Genomic DNA, 14,364 nt, shown 5'->3' on the forward strand with positions numbered 1-14,364 from the left:
TTAATAAAAGGACACATATTATTCTTTACTTTTTTTCCCTCTTTTTTGTTTATAGAAACCAAAGATATATGATTAGAACAAGAAATTTAAACAAACCTACCAAGACAACCCAATATTGTAGAAGTCATGAGGAGGGTTTGCCATGGTGAGAAACTGGTTGCATACTTGAGGTGTTTGGGAATCGTAGAAAGTCTGAGAGTGCAATTTGGTGATAGGCCAAGAAGCGCATGTGTTGAAGTAGGGTTGTTGATCCTGTTGGAGTAAAGATTATTGGTTGAAAGTGTGGTAGACAGAAGTCGCCCTGGATGGATGCTCAAAGGATAAGCAAAAACTCTGCCCAAGGACTCTGGTTGCTAAACTTTTGGGTGGAATCGTGACCGTTGGTCGTAATTGTGGGAAATGGAGTTACACGTCCCCATCACTAGATCTAGCATGCTAACCCATCCCCATCACCATCAATACATGGGATGTCTAAAACGCCCAATGTATGGACTGGTCATTAAAACAAAGGGTTACGTATGTTAATATTTGAGTTGGGTTTAGATTTGGAAAATACAAGACATTTTATTTGCAACGATAAGGAATTTGTCACAAAAGCTTTTGGCAGTGAAAATTATATCACCGCAATTAATTTAGACAGAAAAAATCAATTTCGACATCTTTGGTATCTTTTACAGCGATATTATTTTGCCGCTAATTATATTGGATGATATTTAGCTATTTGCGATTATTATTTAACTATTAACGGTAACCTTAAATCATGATAAAAAGTAGGGATGCTACCCACCCCATACTGTGCAAGGTAGCCCCCTCCCCGCACCCCGCCTTGCATAGGGTGGGGGGTGGGTTTTCACCCCCACTTCCGCATCCTTGGGGTGGGGTACCCCGCCCTGCTAGGCAGAGGGAGAGCCGAATTCCCAATCCGCCCTGCCTCATATTCACTTAAAAAGAAGACTACATTTTACCAAGTTTAAAAATTATTCCTAAGTCCAAAAGTGATCAAAAATACATTTTTAAACTTAAATTATAAATTTAAATTTCATAAATATGACTAAATTTAAAAACTATGTAATTTTTAAATTTGTTAGTGCATAGTTTTTGTAAGTTGTAGTATAGTAGTTTTTAAATTATGTAGTTTTTAAATTTGCTAGTGCATACTTTGTGAACAAGTCTAACAAATTGTAATATATATTTATATATACACAATTTTTAAAATATAAACATATATAATTTTATATATTTATGTTTTTATATATATATAATATATAAGCAGGGCAGGATTGGGCCCTCCCCGCCCCCGCTAGGGGGCTAAGATGCGGGGCGGGGCGAGGCCCCCCGCCCTAGCCCATATGGTTTTGGGTTGCCCGCCTCACCAAGTGGGGGAGGGGCAAACGGGGACAGGGCAGCGGGGTGCGGGGCCCCCTTGCCCACCCCTAATAAAATATCACAATTAAAAATCAGAACTAAAGGTAATGTTTGAAATTAAAATCTAAAAGCATTCATATTCGGTTTTCTATAATTTTCTTTAAATCTTAGCTAGAAATCATACTTCTTATAAATTTCTCTTAAATTTTATTCATCTCTAAAAAACTTCTTACATCCGATTTTATATTCTTTATCTATTCTATTAAAATAATCTTTTTACTATTAATATTTTGTTATTATTTATACTATTTTATTTCTACATCTTTAATTATTTTCTGTAAAATATATACAAAAATTAATTTAAGTGATGAATAGTAACTTTCCAAATACAAGGAGTCACCGTTTACATCTTAAATATATACCTTAAAATAAAAAACCGGATAGAGTGCTTATTTTATTAAAAAGTTACGTTAATTTCTTAAAATTTAGAGATTTTAGAAATTGAAATTCTCCTCCCTCCCTCTTTTCCTATCTTCTCTCTCCCCTAACCCATGCCATCCCGCTCCCTCCCCTATTACCTCTCTCGCCCTCGCCTGCGCCCAGCCACCAACCACCACAAGCCATCATAAATAGAACCGTTGCACACCGCCGGCCAACCAACTCCCTCCTCTCCCTTGGCCCCTCACTCCCTCGACGTTGCCTATCTCATTCTCTTCTTGATTTCTACCCCTAACAGCCCTTTCCACCACCAACAACCAAACAGGCCGCCATCAATCAACCTCCGTGAGCCATTGGTAAGTCCTCTCCTCTCTCTCTCTCTCTCTCTCTCCGACTTCTCCCTCTCCCTCACGTTCTCCTCTACTCGCAACACCTCTAGTTGCACAAAAAGTGCCGACCACCATACAGGGTGGCTCCTCCGTGTCCAACCAAGATAGCAAAGGCAAAGCCACAGATTTATAATTATTTCCTCCATGCCATTGCAGTCACAAAGAGCCTCCATGACCCAAATAGCCCTTCCATCCTGCACGGTAGCAACTGTTTTTCTTGTCTCAAGCCTACATGCAGCTTCACCATCAACAACCATCTGAGACATTCTCAGCCCCTAGATTTTTGGTATAACCCTCATTTCTCTATCTCTTAGATTAATTAGCACACTTTATTAAATTGTATTGAGCCATGAATGAAGCTTATAAATCTTTATGATTGTGTTTGGGGTTGGTGCATAAACGATATGGCAGATTTATATATTGAATGTGCTGGTTTCAATGAACTAAGAAAAGTGATGTAAAGGTTGGGATATTGTGGAGCTCTATGATTATGTTGGTTTAGTGTATGTTGAGTGAAGTGATAAAGGGGTATGGTACATATGTAAGCTTGGTTGAGATTGTAGAAGTTGGGAAATTGTGAAGCACGATTATAGTATCGATTAAGATTTGTGAAGGTACTTGATTATTTGGCTTTGTGTACGTTGAGTTTAAATGGATGATGAATTGAATATGCATGTTCTATTTATTGTTAATTGGCGTATTGATTGAATCTAATGATTGTGGGGGCTGGGATTGAAATGGAGTTGCAAGTGAAGCATAGAGATTGTGAAGTATGGGGTAGTGTTGGTTGTTCTATGTGGAGTTTAGGCGGGCTTTGTATTGAGTATGTGTGTTGTATGTATTGCCAAGAGGCTTATATATTGAGTAAAGTATTTTAAGTGTTGGAGGGACAGATTTTATGCATTTTGAAAGTAATATGAGGTTTATACGATCATAATTTGTGTAATGGGTTTAGTTTATGGGCACATATTTATTTAGTTGAAGAGTTGGTAAGATTTTTTTTAAATGCAATGGTTTATGAATTTGAATGTACATGAGAACCATGAAGTCCAAGAATTGGACAGATTTGATTATGTTGGGTGTTCTCTGCATGAAGAATGGATTGAGGTTAGGCTCAAGTGATAAATGAATAGTGTGTATATTGGTGTTTGTGGTATTCATTGGACAGATTTTTGCATAAATATGTCGGTTACGATAAATTATATGGAAGTGATGTATGGATTGAGAATTTGTTATGGGGTATGCATGTTTGTGTGAAAGAAGCTTATTAGTCTTTGTGAATTGTAGTTGTGTTGGATTGATGTATATGTGCAACAAGTATGCTAGTATCTTTTATGAATTTAAGTTGTGTATATAGAAGATTGGAGTGGAATGATAGGAATTGGTACTAAATATTGAAGTGATGTTGGTTGGGATTTAGTTGTAGGCTTGTGAGATCAGTTTATTTTCTTTTTCCTCAGAAAATAAAGGTTTAAATGTTAAAGAACTGTGTGAGATCAGTTCTGGCTGGGTTCTGCTTTCATAGTTACCAGTGGGTGAGTTCCTTGATTTTTTGTGCCCTGTTTCTATCTAATGCATGTGTGTACTACAAACCACAAATATGCATAATGTTCTGTTTTAGTATTGTGTTATGCTTGATTGTTGGTTTTCTTTTATGTGAATCACAGTCTGGGGATGGAATTCATATCTAATCCATTCATATAACATTTTTTAATCATTACTTTCATCAGTTTGATTTTCTTATAACTAGCCCGACTCCTTCCCCTTCACTACTCCCTTTTCTTAATTTTCTTATCTCATAATATCATTGTCAATATTAATTAAGTCTTCAAAACTTCTCTATTGACTTTATTCCTGTTTTGTCCTTCTCTCGATTTGCCTGCAGGCGTTTCTCAAGTTGAGATATGAGATCACCAAGGTTGAACGCATCTTTGTGGTGGGGAACTCTGGCAAACATTTTGAGATAATTCTAGTTAAGTGTCTTGGATACTCGTTTAATTCCAGCATGTTTATAGCTGATTTTAGGAAACCACACACATACACACAAGTGCACATCTTCCACTTGATCATATCTGGAATAGATCAAAGGTGTTGGGTGTATGCCCCTGAAGCATTATGGGCTCTGGCACTGGTGGACCATGCTAAAAGTTGTGGTCTTACTCATGATAAATGTTGCTGCAACAAAATTTTTATTAAGTTCTTGTTCACCCATTTTGGCCAAAAAAACCATTCATTGTCTAAGCTATCAGGCCAAACTCGAGTTTTAGGGATGCATTAATTGTTTTGGAGATGTATTAATTGTTAAATATGACATCGTTGTATGTTTCTTTGCGAACAACAAGTACATAAAACTCATTGCATGTTTAGCACTAATGCATGTTTATAGGTATCTAGTATCTACATTCTAGATGCACAAGTAGTACATACAACGAATTTTGTGGTTTGGGATTGTATTTGGATTAATGAGAGAGCTGTACATGTGTGCTCGTATTTTACAAAAGTTGTTTTTTTTTTTAAATATATAAAGGACATTTAGCGGCGATATCCTTCCATCGCAAATATCTATTTCCCACAATTCATATTGATTGTAATAATCTTTTTCCGCACAAATCAATCGCCGCAAATAATATTTCCTACAAGAAAGATTGCCGCAATAAGCAATTATTTCCAAAATTTTTAAAAAATCTCCGAAACAACATTTTTTTGGGAACTCTTACAGCAGCTAGGTCGTGACTCATAAAATTTTCATGAAATATTTATTTGCGTCAACTTTTAAACTTTTTCTTGCAATTTTATGTCGTGACAAAAACTCATTTTCCTTGCACGTATGATTTATCTACGAGAATATGGTTAAAGTTAAAATAAGAAATCAAATTTATCCACAAATTTGCTATTTGAGCACATATATGGAGTTAATATTGGAGTTAAAATTAGTTTATACAGTTACCCGTTCAGAGATTGTGGCCAAGTTGAGTATGCAAAAGGAGAGAGTGAGTTTTGTAGCTTTCATGAGAAAAATTAATTTTCTTGGAGTGTTTGCCAAGAACCACACAAAACACAACAATGGAGATTCGTACGTGTGATGTGAGACAAATTTAGCTACTGGAGATTCCAGTATAATAGAAACAAGATTTAAAATTAACGGCAATCACGGTCTGAAATGTTAATGTTTATGGGTAGAAAGAAGGGTCAAGCCTACGGAAAGAGAAAGAAGAAGCTAAGAGTAAGATGTACTTGAATAGTGTTAAAAAGACAGATGGGGTGAAAGAAAATATATTAAGGCTTCACATTGCTAGATGTACTCCTAGCTAGAGTGGGTATGGATATGAATGCAAAACTGAACGAGTTTACATCTTTCCATCCTCTCGGACATGGCTTTGTTTGGATTGCAAGATACTCTAATCACAACTATATATCTAAATACTACAAATAAAAACATTTCAATTTTAAATCTTCAATTTTACCATCTAAATCATTAATTACCTAACATTACAACTTATAATAATAATAATAATAATAACTTCTTAAATTCCAAAATAAAAATTATATGTCACTATGTTTCGTTGCATCAGCCAAACGAATGCAACGAAACATAGTGACATACAAATTATAGATTCCTCCAATTGTATGGATAAAAGTAGCCATTTAAGGCGTCTCTCACTTGGTTTTTCCAAGAAAGATGGGGATGGGCATGAACCAAATTTTTTATCCCAAAGCCCTTTCTTAGTTTTCTTTAAGTGCTATGTTAGTAGTGATGGAGTAATTGTAGGGGACCCTACTCTTAATATATATTACTTTCTTTTTTATCAAACGAAATGCTTGCTTACTTAGACAAAAATTAAAAAAATGAGGCTAAAAGCAATTCAAGAAAAAGCGAAAGGAAGCATCACTACCACCTGCTAGCTTGGAACAAAAGCTCGTAAACAAGTGATCAGAACTAAAAAGTAAAGAGTAAAGACTATCCGTTGACGAGTAAAAAACTACCCCTTCATGTCATCCACGTCAACAAGTAAGAGGGGGAAATTTTGATTCCCTAGCTCAGACCAAACAATACGTCGAGCAATATATATTAATATGTAAGCATGGGAGCTATATATAATTAATACATGAATATTAGTCAATGAGTTGTCGCATGCATCTTTTCTTATATATAAAATTCTACGTCAGGATCAGTCGTCATGCACATATACAGTACTAATCGATTATTACTCATAAAAATGGATTCATTCCCCTTGAAATAGGGATGCTAAAAAATCTAACCAATTTATCCCTTATTTCAAACATGCTCGTTGGTTCCATCCCTACCACTTTGGACCATTTAACTAATTTGAAATATCTAGGCCTTAGTTGGGATAAAATTAATGGATCCATTCCTCTCGAAATACGGATGCTGAAAAATCTGACCTATTTAGACATTCATTCCAACATGCTTGTAGGTCCAATCCTTACCGTCTTGGGTCATTTAACTAATTTAAAATATTTAGACCTTGGTCAGAATAAAATCAATGGATCTATTCCCTCTGAATTAGGGATGCTAAAAAATCTGACCGATTTATACCTTAATTCGAACAGGCTCGTCGGTCCAATCCCTCTCATCTGAGATAATTTAACTTATTTAGAATATTTAGACCTTAGTATAAACTATTGAATTGGAAGCATTCCCTATCACGAGGATAACCTTTATTGGGTGAAATATGTTAACCTTAGTCATAACTTTATTAGTGGATAAATACCTGTTGCACTTGGGAGTGTTGTAGTAGCCCGTCTCTCAAGTTTGGATCTTAGCTACAATAATCGTATGGGCCATATCCCCCCTTCTCTCATTTATATTAAAGAAATTGACTTGTCACACAATTCTTTGAAGGGCCAATTCTAGACGGTTTTGATCTTTATCATAAATCCCATACATTAACTAGCAATAGGGATTTATGCGGTCAATTCAAGATTTTTCCTCCATGTCCCAAAAGCAAAAAGTCAATCGCAACCAAAATAGAAATTTTTGCTCCCATCACCACTTTCCTCAGATTCCTAGCTATTGGGGCTATTCTCTTGTCTCATTGTGTGTTCAAGGAAAATCAATTTGAGTTAAGAGAATTTAAGAATGGGAACTTATTCTTGATATGGAATTATGATGAACATAGTGCATATGAAGACATTATTGAAGCAACCGAGGATTTTGACATCAGATATTTTATTGTAACTGGTGATTATGGTAGTGTTTACAAAGCAAATTTACCAAGCAGAAATGTAGCTACTTAGAGAAACTTTAGCAGAGAGTGGCTGAGAATCCAACTTTCTATAGGAGTTTTTTGAATGAGGAGAGGGTGTTAATAGAGATTCGACATCGAAATATTGTGAAGTTGCATGGATTCTATATACATAAAATATGCACATTTTTAATTTACGAGTACATGGAAAGGGGAAGCCTATTTTGTGTCCTAAGAAATGTTGATGAAGCTATGGAACTAGATTGAGCAAGAGGGTAAACATCATCAAAGGCACAACACACGCTGTATCTTGCATGCATCATGAATGCATCCCATCAATTATTCATAGACATATATCATCCAACAACATTTTGCTAAACGCCAAATTCCAAGCTTTTATCTTTGACTTTGGAACTACTAAGCTCCTTGTTCCTAACTTCTCCAATCAAACATTGGTTGCCGGCACTTATGGTTATATTGCTCTAGGTAAATTGTTAATTGATTATTTTTACCACAACAATGTCATTTAAATTATTTAATTAAGAATATTGAATATAATTATTCCATTAGTCATGTATCTAAACATTTTTCAAGTTTATTTTTCTTTACTTTTTTATTTTTGGTCAAATTTACACAATTTATGAATCATTATCACCAATTAAGCTAAAAGGATATTAAGTTGATAAAACTAAAAAGACATGTAATATTATCTAAAATCCCAATAATCTTAAATTATAAATTTAATTAGATATATTTATTTTTCATTTAATATGTTTAGCATAATCACATATATTATTTAATAATAATACATTTGGAGTGGATAATGAGATAATATAGGAATAGTTTGCAATTAGAATTAATATAATAATATAGTAACTTCCTATAATCAAAGTTTCATGATCATGATTTAGAATTCATATAATAGTAGTCCTAAATCTGAATAATGTGCGAGCTAGTTGAATCATCTAAGATACCAATTAAGAATATCATATATATCTTGTAAATATTTTATTTTAAGATATTTGAAATAAGTCTAAAATGTTTTTTAAAATTTATAAAATTTCTTAGATTCAAACCATATCCTCTACCGAAAAATAAATAAATAGTTGAAGCTAGAATCCATTTTTGTGAACTTTGTTTATTTTTAAGAATATTATATGATGAAGTTTTCACGTCTTTATATTCTCTCTTTAAAATACTTGTATTTTGAAAACTAAAAATTATTATCGATAACTTGATTAAATATTAATCTTCATTAAAAAATTTTACTATTAAATTATAATTATCAATTTAATTAGATGTAATATTACTGTTCATTGACCGTATTTAGTCATTCTCATCATTTTTTTTCTTTCTTTATAGAGTTTGCCTACACAATAACAGTTACTGAAAAATGCGATATATATCGCTTTGGAGTGGTGGTGCTAAAAGTATTAATGAGAAAGCATCTAGGAGAACTCCTGTCCTCATTATCATCATCAACATCATCACAAAATATGATGCTAAAAGATATATTAGACCAGCACCTGCCATCTCCAAATCGTCTAATTGGACGAGATATTTTGCTTGTTGCCATTATAGCATTTGCATGCCTTCACACCCAACCAAAGTCTCTGCCTACAATGAAATGTGTATCACAAGAATTTCTATCTTGCAAGAAGCCGAATGTCACACTTGACTACAGTTTCACTCCTGCAGAAAATATTAGTTATGATACTGAGTTTTGAGGTGGTAAAATCGACGCAAATGATAATTTGCGACCTAAAGGTCATATTTTCTACATTTTGCAGTGAAATTATTTCGCCACAAAAAAGCCTATGAAAAATAAAAATAAAAATCTTACAAATGAATATAAAAGAAATTTCTTATATATTCACTTATAAGATTTTTTTTTTCTTTACTTTTAATAAAGGGAAGCACTCGATAAACAACCATAAAAAAAATTAGAAACAAGAATGCTCTTTATAATAACAACGACAATTCCCAGTTAAGTGGCACTGTATTAGCAAAAGTGCCTAAATGGCCAAACTGGCAAAAGTGTCTAAATCAAGAAAACCCAACTCTTGAAGATGCCACGAAAACATTGATCTGCTCCATGTCGTGGCTGTTTATCTTATTGAATTTTTTTTTATAGATTCAGAAAGAAACAAAAAGAACACAGGTTATAGATTCAGAGAACATATATATTGTGAGAGTTCAAATACTACTATGTGATTAAGGCAATACTAATTTGTGGCTTGGATGGGTCTCTTCAGTCGCATGAGTAGTGAGAATCTCAAGCTGTAAAGACAAGCTAAAGGCAAACTAATATAGCTGCAACAAAATTCCAGAAAAAATGTATTGAATATACCTGCAAGGAAGGTGGCATTTAAATACAGAGTAAACTATTCAGGTGCAAAACATACATGTATCTCTTTAACTGACTGCCTAGAATAGGTTGATATGACATATGCTTGAGCCACAATTGATAAGTAAAACTTACAAATATTTTTTTATGAGTAATAAAAAAGATAATGACTTACATTGCTCTGAAAGTTGCTCTTTTTTGTAGCAAAATGGTCAGGAAGCTAGAAACAGAAAAGCTTGAAAGCAATACACATTTTAGGCAAGGAACAACAACTAATTTACTGCATATATACACAGGAGCTAGTGGAGAAATGTTAAAAAAATACACTTACCAAGTAGTAAATATCTTAGAAAAAACAAGACAAAAACCAAACATTATGCCTTTTGTCTTCTTATCTTAGAAAAAACTTTCCAGATTTGTTGAGAAAAAGTAGTATTTACCTTACTATGTATGTTTCACACTAGGAATAGCACTGCAAATAGAACCATATGATTGGACTACAAAATCTGGCATCCATAATTTATCCATCTGACCAACATAAGAGATATCCTTAATAAGTTACCAGCCATACCGGCCGAAGTAAGGTAGAAAACACACAGCAATAAAAAGAGTGCGGCAACATTTTCTCCAAACTTTCATGTTAGTGAACCCTTCCCACGCACAAAACACTAACAAAGAAGAAGAAAATCTTACATGATTAAGGAGACAGATGGAAGTAAGCATATACATGAGTTTTCACCAAAAACAATGGAATATATATGGTAGCTAAGCATGGCAGCTACTTCAAGTAATAAACCAGGATAAAGAATCAAACAATGGAATAAAGAAACAATATTGCAATACATGTTGCAAATTGCAATATACTGGCTTCTGTTCGTACTTCAGATTAACAATATTCCCATCTCAAAAGGTTACGTAGTTGTGAAACTATTTTACATGAGGGGCTTAGTTGCTAAATAAAACAGGATTAATACACCAATGAATCCACAACAAAGATTTTAGGTATACATGACTCTTCCATTCAAAGGATACCCAGCCTGTTTTGTTCACACAATTCCATCCAAGACAGAATCCTCGCCTTTTAAAAAATGCTCATGTTAATACAACTACACAAAACTCATTGTTATCTTACACGTAAAAACCATAACCCTTCATAACATCAACTGACCCCAAAACCACACCCAATATACTCGTCAATGGCCAAACTGTGCAAATCCACAACTGTCACCAAGAACTCAATCATCTGAAATCCCTCCCAACAATACAAATTAAAGTGATTAATTTTTTGCAACAATGCCCACAATCCATTAAAACTCCCATCCTTTAATCAAACCAAAATCCAACTCCACACTAATAAAGTCTAGGTTTACCTACTGTCCATGGTGACAAATCTCGAGTTTGAGGGTCTGTTCCTTCCCATTCGACAGCACCAACATGCCCAGCAATCAGTCGAAGTGAATAAACTCCCTCCAAAATTTCAGTTGGATAAATGACTCCCCTGCCCTTTCATCCATGGCAGATATTGAAGTGTGAGAGTAGTCATCAGCATCGTCATCGGTCAATGTAGAAGATACAGCCACTTTTAGCCCCAACTCTACAATCAAGGCATGGAGATTGCCAGCACAGCATTAACACCTTCAGGAGGAAGCATTGATTTCCCACAGTACTATCAAATGGCACAAGAAGGGTAGCCCATGTATCCAGCAAGATATCATGGCCCACCTAGCTCCATGTCTCCTCTTCAGTGTTACCCATCATAGGGACTTTAATGACCTCACACATCAAGGTGGATAATAGGGAAAGAGCGCCAAAAGGCCTCATGGACTTCAAGAGTTTTTTTTTTGAATAAACCTTATAACCGGTCGAGCTGCTCTTCCTATTATAACAGCCTTCCAATTATAACCGGCCACGTGTGTAATTTATATTGATCCGGATGCACCTGTTTACACCAAAACATTCCCTAATAGTGTAATTTCAGAACTTTTCCGAACTCCTCTCTCACCTGCACGCACCGGTTAACTGAGAACACCGGTAAGGTCCTCCGAGTTGCACCTCGAGTGCCTCGGTCTCTCATTTTCCGTATCCTCTTTTTCCGAATCCGGTCCTTCAAGCTTCTAGTTCTCAAAAATCGAACCGCTCTCCGTACATTTTGTCCCCTTCTTCAAGTTCTTGATGAGATTTGATTTAATGGAGACCTCCATTAGGCCTTGAAACCTCTGGGAAGATGAAAGCTCGTCGCTGTCTAGGATGAGCTCCGCTCTGTAGCGATCCGAAGCTGTTCTCTTCAGTTCCGAAATCTCGGCCTCCATTGCCTTGACTTTTTCCTCGCTTTCTGTCCTCTGATTATCCATCTTCGTCTTCAGACCCTCCAGTTCCATTCTCAACGTCTGGTTCTCAATCTACAAGCACTCGACTCGCTTCGAAACTCTGTGGAGCTCATCATCCTTGACGGAGATCTCGTTCTCGAGGACAGGAACAATGGCGACGGACTCCTTCAAAAGCTTGTACTCGAGGAGCTCAGTCTTCAACAGAGACTCTCTCTCCCGGAATTCCTCGACCAGGCGAAGAAGCTCCGTGACGTCAGGTGGTCGAGGCTGGACCTGAGCCGAGGAGCGTGGGAAGTACACCCCAAATGAGCGCGAGATTGACGACTTCTGAGGCACCTTCCCCGAGCTCGGCGACGGCAATGGCGGTTTCGGTAGCATTTCTTGCGCCGAACGCGCTGGTGACTTCTGCAGCCCCATGGCCACTCTCACCTTCCCAGCCACCATTGCTACCGCAACGCTACCTCTCTCTCTCTCTGTCTCTCTAAAAGCAGATGTTTTTTAATTCTTTCCGAGTAGGTTAGTTTTTGGGCTCTTTTTTTCTTTTTTCAGTCCTCTTGTTTTCGATTCACTGGACTAGAGTGAAGCCTACATACAAAGACATCGTTGTCTGAAATCAATCAGCTGGAATGTATTTGTTGTGAGCTTGCTTACGTATCAGTTTCTGTGTGGGGGCTGTTATTATGAGGAAAACAGCCCGACCGGTCCAAAGGGGCTCTGTTTTTTTTTTAAATGAACTTCAAGAGTTGGTCAAACACAAAGGAAGTTGTTACATTTGCAACAGACAACAATACACGACAACCGTCGAGCCTCTCACTTTCAATTTTTCTACATTCAATCGATTTTGAAACTACATCAGGAGGATCAATCCAGTCTATCGTCCCTGAGGGCAGCTGCAGAAAATGATGTTCATGTATTTTTCCATTATCGGAAAGAAAAATGGTTCCTGTGACCCTGTCAATGAGCAGGACTTCAAAATTAATTTACGAGCAGAGACTGCAATAGGGCAGTCAATCCAATAACCTTCATACAAAAACTTCTGTCTAAGCGCCACATATAAGCTCAGGAGCCAGCCTATATGGCCACTTGACATCAAAACATCATGCCAAGCAGGATCAGGCTGCACTAAGGTACACTCAGATCGCCTAGGTGAATCAATATCATGCCTAGCTACCGTAGAGAAAACACTTATACTGGATTTCATGCTGTTGTTGTTGTACCGAAAATCCCAATTCAGGATCTGAAGCATGAGGCGCAATGCAGCATTATAAACTTTAACCTCTGATACTGCACAGTTGGGTACAATTATCCTGTTTGTGACACTTATAGCAACATTTCAAGCCCTAATTATCTCCGAGATTGCTCCTGAAACTCCCTAGGAAGGCCCATGGCACTTGAGAAAATTTTTCCACGTTGCGTAAAACACATCCCCCGAGCCTAGTCTCCTTCTCCATCGCCCATTGACATCGACTTCGCCCCCCAGCCCCACGAGTGAGTCTCCCCTCCCCTCCATCTCTGACCTCATCTCTGAAGTCCAAAAAGATTCCAAATTCCAAACCCACTGAAATCTCCAGAAAATAAAGAGAGCCGAAGAAGAAGATTAGAACAGGACTGGTGCAACCACTTATATTCTCTCGTGTGTGTTCAACAAGGCTTTAGTTGTTTGTAAAATTCGTGCAATTTTAGTTGTTATAGCCTGTAATTGTAGCTGGTTTTTCACCTGTTATTAATCTGTAAAGGGTGCGTTTGGAGGCTTCGGGGGCAGGGAACACGTCAAACGGGAAGAGAAAGCGGGATGAACGAACGGGATCTGTAGCCTTTCCCCTGGTGAAAACGCTTGGAGTCCAAATACTCGTCACAATGAAAAGTATAATTATCAAACAAAAACCTCGCTGTGTATGAATTAATTGACCACAAAACGGCAAAGGAACAAATGGGTTTTGAGAGGGCTGGTCAACTGAAAGTCTGAAATTTAGATGGTGACCAAAAATTCAAGCTTTTTTTTTCAAATATTGGTTTCGACTCAAAAATTTAAAAAACCAACAGATGCTATAGCACGTACGTGGTCTATCCCTAGCCATAGAATTAGGGACGTAGGCACCTACGTTGGAACATATATATACATACAAATATACACAATACCAAATGGTACATGAAGTCTAGTAGGGGTTTTGTACTCTTTTATATAGTGACTATTGTTGTAAAATTGAAGAAAAATAATAAGTGAATTGAAGGAACACTATATATGAAATTAGTTCTTTCAAGAACTCAATATTATTTCTCTCAACTTCTTT

Source organism: Carya illinoinensis, chromosome 9 (assembly GCF_018687715.1).
Source record: "Carya illinoinensis cultivar Pawnee chromosome 9, C.illinoinensisPawnee_v1, whole genome shotgun sequence".
Lineage (NCBI taxonomy): Eukaryota > Viridiplantae > Streptophyta > Magnoliopsida > Fagales > Juglandaceae > Carya > Carya illinoinensis.